Source organism: Dipodomys spectabilis, unplaced genomic scaffold (genome assembly GCF_019054845.1).
Source record: "Dipodomys spectabilis isolate Male_0828 unplaced genomic scaffold, ASM1905484v1 ptg000040l, whole genome shotgun sequence".
Taxonomy (NCBI): domain Eukaryota; kingdom Metazoa; phylum Chordata; class Mammalia; order Rodentia; family Heteromyidae; genus Dipodomys; species Dipodomys spectabilis.
The window spans coordinates 2,349,660-2,360,472 of NW_024870717.1; positions in this window are offsets into that span (position 1 = coordinate 2,349,660).

Below are 10,813 nucleotides of genomic sequence, written 5' to 3' on the forward strand. Positions count from 1 at the left end.
GAGAATGTCACTCCACAATTGTTTGGTTTTACACTCTTATTAAATATTCCTTGATAATAATTAAGTGGCTCTAATCTGGTGTCCTACAGACACATTGAGCTGTATAACCGTTCCTCTACAAATATAACAATTTTACACTAACATAGCTTTAATATTAGACAGAGAAATATATTCCAGTTTATTTTCCTTTGTCAATGAGTCAAAGAGTGATGGTCAGGTGTTTTTAGAAATTTTCATAAACTTATAAATAAAACTGTGAAGCTGGGCACTGTTAGCTCACGCTTATTATACTAGCTGGATAGGAGGCTGAGATCTGAGGATTGCGGTTCAAGGCAGCTGGAACATGAATGTCTGTGAGACTCTTATCCTCAATTAACCACCAGAAAACAAGAAGGGGCACAGTTGCTCAAAGGGTAGAGCACTCACTTTGAGCTGAAGAGCTGAGGAACAGTGCCCAGGACTAGATTTCAAGCCCCATGTATGACCCCAAAAAAGGGGTGTGGGAACAATTAATATCTATGCTCAATTGTATCCTCCAATCCATAAAAAGTATATGTCTCCATTTACTTAGACTTTTACTTTTATATTCAGCATTGCATAATTTTCATTGAGGGAAAGTCAACAACACTTTAATACATTTTGACGATATGTGGAGATGGAACAAAAAAATTCACAGAAAACAGATGAAAAATAAGGGGCAATGGGAATGGAGAAAGACAGAAATGGGTTAATCAAGCCCTTGATCAATATGTGAGTGTATAAAATATTTCAATAAGGTTTCTTTGTACAATTAATATACACCAATTAATAAATATCTTCCAAAGGTATTGATATTCAAGTATGTCATAATGGATAAATACAGATTTTTGTGGTGAAATGAAAGAAAGAAAATACATACTTATATTAATACTTATAGTAATAATAAACTAAGAAATTTGGTCAACATTTTGAGGGCTCATGGCTCATTAGAATAGAAGGCCCTTTGTATCTAACATAAGACTAAAATATTAGACTTCAGCCTATCTTTAAGACTGCTTAATGCTCTTGCCTTTTGAGTAAGTATTCTCTTTATTGTTGTTGTTGCTGGTGGTGGTCGTGGGCCTTGAACTCTGGGCCTGGGCACTGTCCCTCCTCTATTCAGCTCAAGGCTAGATCTCTACGACTTGAGCCATAGCTCCACTTCTGGTTTTCTGTAGGTTTATCGGAGATAAGAGTCTCATGGACTTTTTCTGCCCAGGCTGGCTTTGAACCACGATCCTCATTTCAGCTTCCTGAGTAGCTACAATTATAAAATGAGCCACCAGCACTGGGCTGGAATCAGTATTCTTAATACAAAGAAAAAATACAAGTGATTTGGAACCAAGCTGTAGAAAGCTGCTTTTTTGGCTTCCAACGAGAGCTGACTGGTATCTTATGAGTAGATAGATTTAGGAAAAATTGAACATATAAGTCCACATGGAAGGCTACAAAACATTTTAGTGAAGATCCAAAAATAATAAGGACATGAATTGCAATAACTACCTTGGTAATAAGGGACATGTTTGGAAGTTCAGTCTCTATAGTTACTTTTGTAAATGTACAATGTCATTTTATTCATTTTTGTTGTTGTTGTTTCCTTAGTATGTTCTTTCCCCTTTGGAATATCTCCTGTTGTCACTGTACTCGATTTTGATACCCTGCATCTTGTATATACATGTCTAATCTGGGGAGGGTAAAGGGAATTACAAAACGCTGAAACAAGGACACAGGATGACCCATTGCAACACAGATACCAATAAGACTATATTGGAAATCAACCTTATCATTTCATGCTGCGAAGAATGGGGAGAAAGGAATGTGGGAGCTGGGGGAGGGAGGGGATAGTGGGACAACAACAAGGAAGGAAAGGGGTAATAATGATCAACAAGTAATGTATTCATTGCCTTACTCATGTAACTGTAACCCCTCCATACAACATTTTAACAATAAAAATACAATAAAGTAAAAACAATAAAGGACATATTTGGCAAATAAAGTAAAATGCTAACTTACAGACAAATGAAAATAATAATAAACATGTATGTACACATCTGTATATTCATATAAATGTATACATATATAGGTATTTGTGTATGTACACATATAAGTATGAATATATGCATATGCACATAGTGTGTATACATATACATTTAATTAAAGAGACTTGAATAAGAAATATATTAATGCCTATGAAAAACTTTAACCATCCTGCCTATGAAAAGCTTTAACTACCCTGAATATGTTGTCAAAAAATGAAAAGTATTTTTACATATCTTTATAATAATATACCAAAATCCAAAAATATTTTCCACAGTGCAGGTTCAGATTTAACAACTAAACAAATATCTAAATGTTAATTTATTAAATTGAGCCTCTAGAATTCAAATAATAAATTTATTTTATTCTTAGATATATTATATCTATGCTGAATTTGTGTGTCTCAAGCTTGTAATCCTTGCTACTCAGGAAGCTGTGGTCCAAAGCCAGCTTTGCCAAGAAAGTTTGTGAGACACATCTCAATTAATCACACACACACACACACACACACACTCACACACACACACACACACACACACACACACACACACAGAGAAAGCCAGAAGTGGAGTTGTGGATCAAACGTAAGGACACTATCCTTGAGTGAAAAAAAGGAAGGTATAGGCCTTGTGTTCAAATCACAAGAATAACACACACCCACATGCACACACATGCACATTATGTCTAAATTCTTATTTTAGTTTGAAGAAATAAGCAATATCATGAATAGTAATATTTGTTTCATATCCTGCAACTTTTATGAAGTGGTTTGTAGTACAATTTGCTTTAAGATATAACATAGGTCATTAAAATTAATATTAATCTAGTTAATATTTATAATTACTCATAACACATTGGTATTTTATGTATACACTTAAGACATATTATGAGTAAAAGAAAGAAAGGAAGAATAGAAGAAAAGAAAGAAAGAAAGAAAGAGAGAAAGAAAGGAGGAAAGAAGGAAAGAAAAAAGAAGAGAGCAAAAGATAGAAGTAGGGATGGAGGGAAGAAGGGAGGAAGGAAAGACAGAAGGAAGGAAGGAAGGAAGGAAGGAAGGAAGGAAGGAAGGAAGGAAGGAAGGAAGGAAGGAAGGAAGGAAGGAAGGAAGGAAGGAAGGGACAAAAACAATATAATTTACAAAATCTGTTATTTAGCCCAACATAAACTTCATGTAAGTTAACCCTTTTGTAAACGCAAGGTTACAATTGCCACTTCTCTGCAAGTTCTCCATGCATGAATGAAACCAACAAAGGAAGGATCAGAAATAACCAGATCAATCTGTTTGCCTCTCTAGTAAATATGTACACAAATCTTTTTCTCATTTTATATACATCATCAAATAACTATTTGCGTTGTTATAAATATTCTAAAAATTGATGTAACCAAAGTATGTCACTTTAGTATTTAGTATGTCACACTAGTATTTATAATGCTATTAATATTACAGTCTTCATATTATATTAATTATAACAATTATATATTTTATCAGAGAAAATAGCATACTCTGATTTGGTGTCTGTGGGAGACTTAATAGCAGACAGCAATTAAAATCTAAGGCGATCTGTATTTCTGAAAGCAGTTAACTCATTGGAGATTGTTCAAATACATCAGAAGGGCCTTAGAAAGGCTGAACATGTTTACATGATTGCCCATGATGTGATTCAAGAGCCACAAAACAATCATACTTCACTTTGTCATCACTACAATTATTCCCATTGTAAGAATCATTCACATAAATTACACGATATGGGTTTGTCCTAAAGTTATTATTTTCTATGAAATAATATAGAAATGATACACTACACTGAGTTAAAGAAAAAGTTGCATAATATATTGGACACTGTAACTCTTTCCAATTACACGCATTGAAATTCTATTCCCCTGTCTGGTAACATTAGAATCAGACTTTCAGAGATGACCCTGCAATAATGATCCTGATTTAAGAAGCCCAATATAACTAGTCAGCAAACAGATTATAATGAACCAGAAAGTAGACCCCCATAAGACAAAGATTTGCTTTGAATAACCATTTTTATAATTAATGTTCAAGCTTCTAGAGTATGGGTAATATAGTCCTGATGTTTTTAATCCACTTACTTTGAAGTATTTTCTTATAACATCCCAACAGAGAACAAAAAGCAAAGTAGTATTGATTTAAATTTCAAATTTTTGGAAAAACTATTCATAATGTTTTATTATTTGAACTTTATTCTCCAAACCTCCAGGTTACAAATATTATTAAATGGGAATTGAATTGAGGTTCAATGTTCTATTCAACTATCATAATTAACATTTGGAATATTTTTATTATCTTTAAGTATTTGTACAAAGGAGTTGCCATTCACTGAAACAGTTTATGAATACAGTGTCAACCATTTCAACATTCTCATCCACCCCTCCCAATAAACCCAGTCCTTACTTATCTCAATATTATGTTATGTATGGTACTACTTGCCATTTACCAAACATTTTATGTATACAATACACTTGGAATTGTGTTACCACTTCAACATCTTCATCCCCATTTCACACTACCCATTGTTTTGTATATTTCAATTCTGGGAAGTATGCAATGGATTCTTGCCTGTGTTCTATCCTTTTCAATTTCCTACCCCTCCCACCTTGCCCCCCACTGTCCTCTCTTGTAGTACACATTTACTGGTATTTATTTTGTTGGGTTTTGACTTAATGTTTTAAGAGAACTATACTATTTTCTCTTTCCATGGATTCTGATACTTCAGATAATACATTTACCTCCTAGCATATCAGCCACCATGTTTACTTTTACATTTATACGCACCTTCTGACTACCAAACATAAGGAAAGTCATACAACCTAATTTTCTCTGGGTCCACTTAATTTCACTTAATATGATTCTTTCTAAGTCTGTCATTTTCCTTAAGAATGGTGCAATAGGGGCTGGGAAGGTGGCTCAGTGGTAGAGCGCTTGCCTTGCATGCGTGAGGCCCTGGGTTCGATTTCTCAGCACCACATAAGCAAAAAGAAAAAAGCCAGAAGTGGCACTGTGGCTTAAGTTGTAGAGCGCTAGCCTTGAGCTGAAGAGCTGAGGGACAGCGCCGGGGCCCCAGCCCTCAGGCCCCAAGACTGGACCGCCCCCCCCAAAATAAGGGTGCAATATTATTTTTTCTGATTGATGAATAAAATTTGATTATGTATGTATATATACACACATACTTGTAAATAGGGATCAATTCTTGATCCCTTTTTGCAGTGAGAGGCATCTGGGCTGATTCCATATGTTGGCTACACAAAATAATGCAACAATGAACACGATTGTGCTAGCACCTTCAGTGTGGTCTTCTGCTCTACTGGATAAATGCCAATAAGTGGAGTTGGTGGATCATAGGGAGCTCTCTATTCAGTTTTGTGAGCAACCTCCATAGTGTTTTCCAAAGTCGTTGAACAAGATTACATTTCCACCAACAATGTAATAGAGTTTCCTTTGGACAACTTCCCCATCAGTATCTGTAATTGTTCGTTTTTTCATAATGGCATTGTAACAGGGATGAGAAGAATCTCAGTGTTGTTTGGATTTGCATTTCTTTCATGGAGAAAGATATGTCTATTTGTCATTGTTACTTTTCTTCTAAGAAGTTCTCTTTAAGTCATTATCCCATATATTAATTGGGCTCTTGTTTATTTGAGGGTTTATTTGATCTGTAAGTATGGGTTAGTTATGTAAACCCTTGCCTAATGCTTAGTTAGTAAAAATCTTCTTCCATTCTGTTCTCTTTCTATATACCCTGCTAACTTTTTCCTTTGCCATGAAGGAACTCTTCAGTATGATGCAACTCTATTCACCCAGAAAAAATAATATTACACCATTCATAAGGAAATGGAAAGACTTGGAACAAACCTATATTAAGTGAAGCAAATCAGACTCAAAGCAATATAGGTTGCCCAATTTCCCTCATTTGTTGTATTAGAATGTGCCTCTAATTCTACAACTTAAAACACCTGGATGTTAAAAGAGAAAACATTACACTTGGACATGATAAATTACATGGGATTCTAAACATTTATACAGTGAGATCAAAGGAGGATGCCCTTTGGAGAGGATCAAAAAGGCTCAATAGCTATATAAATATTATCATATCAAATAATGTTCATCAAATTGATCTCCAAGAAATGATAATGATAGTTTTTTTTTTTATTTTGCTTTTTCCATCTGAATTCGGATGCTGTTTGTTTTGTTTTAATTTCTGCACCTTTGGTCTTATATGTAAGTTTGGAAAGGGCAAGGGGAAACAAAGAAATGGTGGGACAAAGGGTGAACAAATGTAACAATGCCACTCAATAGACACTACCTTGTAAATGAACTATGCAACTTATGGGGGAGGGAGATTGAAATGGAAAAACTGGGAGAACATGAGGGAAGAGGTGACACTGTTGAAAAAGAAATGTGCTCATTATCTGACTTATGTAATTGGATCCCTTCTGTACATCATCTTTACAAATTAAAATTGGACCTCATAAACAGGCCAGAGTAGTTATATTAATATTAGATAAGATTGGCTTTAATGTATTCCTTCCCTTACTCATGTAACTAATCTCTCTTTAAATCATCCTAACAACAAAATAATTTTTTTTTAAATAATGAAATATAAAACCTGACAGGAAATAGAAAAACACTGAAAAAATTTAGGTTCAAAATGCAAGTAAATTTTAGACTTACACTCTGAGCAAGAGTTAGGATAAATGTGAAAAAGAGGCTAGCTAACATGCTGATTCGGTTATATGTAGGCTTAGGCAAAGTGATCTAGTTAGAGCTGGGGTTAGGATGGGGAAAAGATGCAAGATATTGTGTGAAACTGCCACATATTTTAAGAAGAATGAATCATAGTTAGAATGAATGAAAACGAATGTTTGTGTTACTTTAAAGATTCAGATATAATTTGGTTTAAAGAGTGAGATACTTTTTTGTTCTGGTTAGGGTTAGGGAAGGATAAGCTTTAGGGTAAATTTAAATTTTCCACTAAGAAATAGAAGCAAAAAATATGTGATTGAATAAAATCTAAATAATTTTCCTTACACTAACCAGTTGGTGTTAAATCAGTCTGTGTTTAGGATTAGGTTTCTGGTTAACTGGGGTTGAGGATAGAGTAAAGAAATGGGTTGAACTTGTGGCTCATGCCTATTTTCCTAGCTACTCAGGAAGCTGATTTCTGAGGATCACAGTTCAAAGCTAGCCCAGGCAGGAAAGTCTGTGAGACTTTTATCTCTAATTAAACACCAGAAAACCCAAAAGTGGTGCTCTGGCTCAAGCGGTTCAGCTCACACTTTGAGCTAAAGAACTCAGGGATCGTGCCCAGGCCCAGAGATCAAGCCCCACGCCAGACAAAAGAAAAAAAAGAAATGTGTTAAATGTTAAGTAAAGCTGAATGTTATTTAGGTTCTAGGAATTCAGGAAAAGAAGGGATAATGGAAGTACAATGTATTTCATAATATCAGGATTTGAGATCAATGGATATAATGATTCCTGTTATGGAACAAGATACATTCAGAATTAAGATTGAGAAAATCTATAGGGTTTAAGAATACCTGCAATTTATTTCAAGAATTGCAAGTGGAATTTCAGTTAGGATTGCACAAAACCAGCATTTTTCATAAATTTTTGAATTGGGATACTATTAGTGTCAAGGTTATGGTTAGGATTCCAGCCATGGTTAAGGGTTAGAGTTAAGGAGAAAAAATGAGGCTCAAATTCAGAATAAATTTTAATATAATCCTTGTGCGAATTACAATGAATGTGAACTAGAGTATTGCTATTAATATTAGATTCTACTTAAAATTACGCTTATGGTTATTCTCAATGTTCCAGTTAAGATTATATTTAGTTAGAAAATGACTCAGATATTGGAAATAATTGAAACCTATGTTTGGAATGTTTATTTGAATCAAGTTAGGATGAGTGAAAACTAATGAACTTGTGTTAGTGTCATATAATTTGGATTAAGACCAGGGTCAGTATTTTGTTCTGATTATGATTACTGTTATGAATAAGAAAGTTTTTATTATAAAATTGAGTTTTCACTAACAAGTAGAATAAAAAATATGACACTGAACAGTAACTAGAGCATTATCATTATATTTATTTCTCAGTGATCCTTCTTGTAATGATTAATGAGCTTTTTCCAGCAAGGTTTAGGTTGAGAGCGTTAAGTAATGGACTAGGTGGTAAGTAAATCTGAAACTGTATTAGGGTACATGGGTTCAGAAAAAGGTAGGATCAATGGAAACTACAGTATTTTTTCTGATAAGATAATTTGAGGACAAGTAATAAAATTGTTTATGTTAGGAAACAAGATAACTTCAGAGGTAGAGTCAGGAAATTTTGGGGAATTATGGCAAACTGTATTCAATTCCAGAGTCCAAACTGGAGTATTCATTAGAATGATTAAAAACTAGATTCTTTTTCTTAAACATTAGAATTGGACTATAATTAGGGTGGAAGTTAGGTCTCAGTTCCAGCTGGGATTCGTGTTAGCATTAAGGAAAACTTCATTTTCAACATAATGTCTTGTGAGTATCATTGTTGAAATGGTTCATCCTATGTTGAACCTAAGTTTTCTATTTCTCTAATCCTAATTCTAATTCTTTTTGGGATCCTAACCCTAACCATAAAACCATAATAATAATGATAGCTCAATTCAAAAGTTAAAAAAGTATTCAATTTTTATTCATCCTATTAATCCACTGTACATCTTGAGTTAAGCTGCAATTTAGCTTAACTTTTCCAAATTAGTTTACATGTGCATATATAAAGATGTAATTTTATGTGAAAAACAGAAGATCTTTGGAGGTAGGAGTAATGAAAAGGAAATAGAGGAGTATAATCAAATACTTTAAATATATTATGAAATCGCCACTTCTGACAATTAATATCCATTAACAAAATAACTAAAAATTAATAAAAAGTACACTGCCTTCTACTGTTCTTTAAGAGAACCATGACATGTCTTGTGAAATACTTAGGTTAGATAAACTTTGTTCATGCATAATTTATATTGTTATTGGACAATTATTTAACTTAATGAATAAAAATAAATCAAATAATATTCCATGACAAAAAATATAAAACAGTTACTTAGTAATTGTTTGAGAAATAGTTATAATCATGCATTTTAGGAAACTGAATTTCTATTTCCCTACAAAGGAATGAATTAGGTTTACTAATCTAGTATTTGTAGTAAGTTTAGAGAACATAATTGGCATGAAAAACATCTAACAGTACATCTTCTCTTGAATGAGTGATATTTTAAACATTGTCTTTTATTCAAATGAATACTTAGGTTTACATTTCAGAATAAATGCTATTTTAACTCCCTTCAGAACAAGTACTTGCTCTGCAATTAAATGTACTAGCATATTCAGATATTTAAAAGCTAAATTTTCAGTTATATATGTAGCTTTACGTATTCAGAATGACATGATTTTTTATTCATAAATGTTTAACCTCAGATTTTTGCTTCACCAATATAAATGGTCTCAAGAGGTTGTAGTGAAGGCTCCAGTAACCAGATTGGTCAAAATCATTTCCTGAATTCTAAATTTTAAATCTAATAATTTTTAGGCTTTGATAATATCATTTATTGTCTCTTCAGAGCAATTAACCTAAAATAAATACTATTTTTAAGCATTTCACTCACATTGTAAATAGTATTAACATAGGTCAAAAAGAGACTAATTATTTAAGATTCAACATATTTGGTGATCTTAGTGTGAAGAATGTAGAGAGTAGAGATTTTTATATTCAATAAATATTTTTGTTTATATTAAATCATATATCTGGATTTCTAATTTGGAGGTTAATCACATGGAAACAGGAAAACAATAAAGGAGTAATTACTTTGGGATCATTTTTCTTCTTAAAATTATGAAGCAAAAATATCTCTAAGAATATATTTTTCAATAAAATGTTTCAACTCTTAGTAAAGTGCATTATACTTTAATATAAAGTTTTTCTCAAAATAGAAATTCTGCAACTAATCTAATGTATGTGTTCATGCACAAAATTCTGTGACTTCTAGTCCTGTTATGTGATTTTATTTATATTTTTTAGTTGTGACATGATCCCTATTTACATTTATTACAAACATCTGTAATTATACAAATCATCTCTGTACACAATAATTTATGTAAGATAATATACAAACAAAATTATCTTTTTTCCTGTATCCAACCGGGAAGGATGATGTGCTGAAATATATTAAATGAAAGTACTCTAATGAAGAGTCTTTATGGAATGAAAATTTGCAACATGTGGATGTTCTACTTGGCTGAACAGGAATTCTTGTTTCTACAGTGCTTTCTTACCTTTTAATCCCACAAGGAAAGCTACAAAAATTGAAGTTCATATGAAGGAATTGCATTCCTAAATGATGTGGCAACCCTGCTCAAAAGTTTTATGTTCTATATTTTTAAACATATTAGTAATTCAGCTGTGAGTACATTGCATGAGACTCCTGAATTCACAGCTATTGCGGTGTAATAATCAGAAGAGAGGAAAAAGATTATATTAATCTCCAATTCCTCCCTTTGACCTTCAATATACCAATTAATTGTCAAAACAATCATGTAAGATGTTAGTTCATTTTTCCCTTTCTAATTAGAGATTAAGCAAGTGCTTTTAGCAGTTAAAAGTGGATTGTGTTACAGATACAAAATCTTCTTCTATAGGCTCATAAATTGAAAACTTGTCTTCCTATATTGAAAGCACAATTAACATTTACATTTT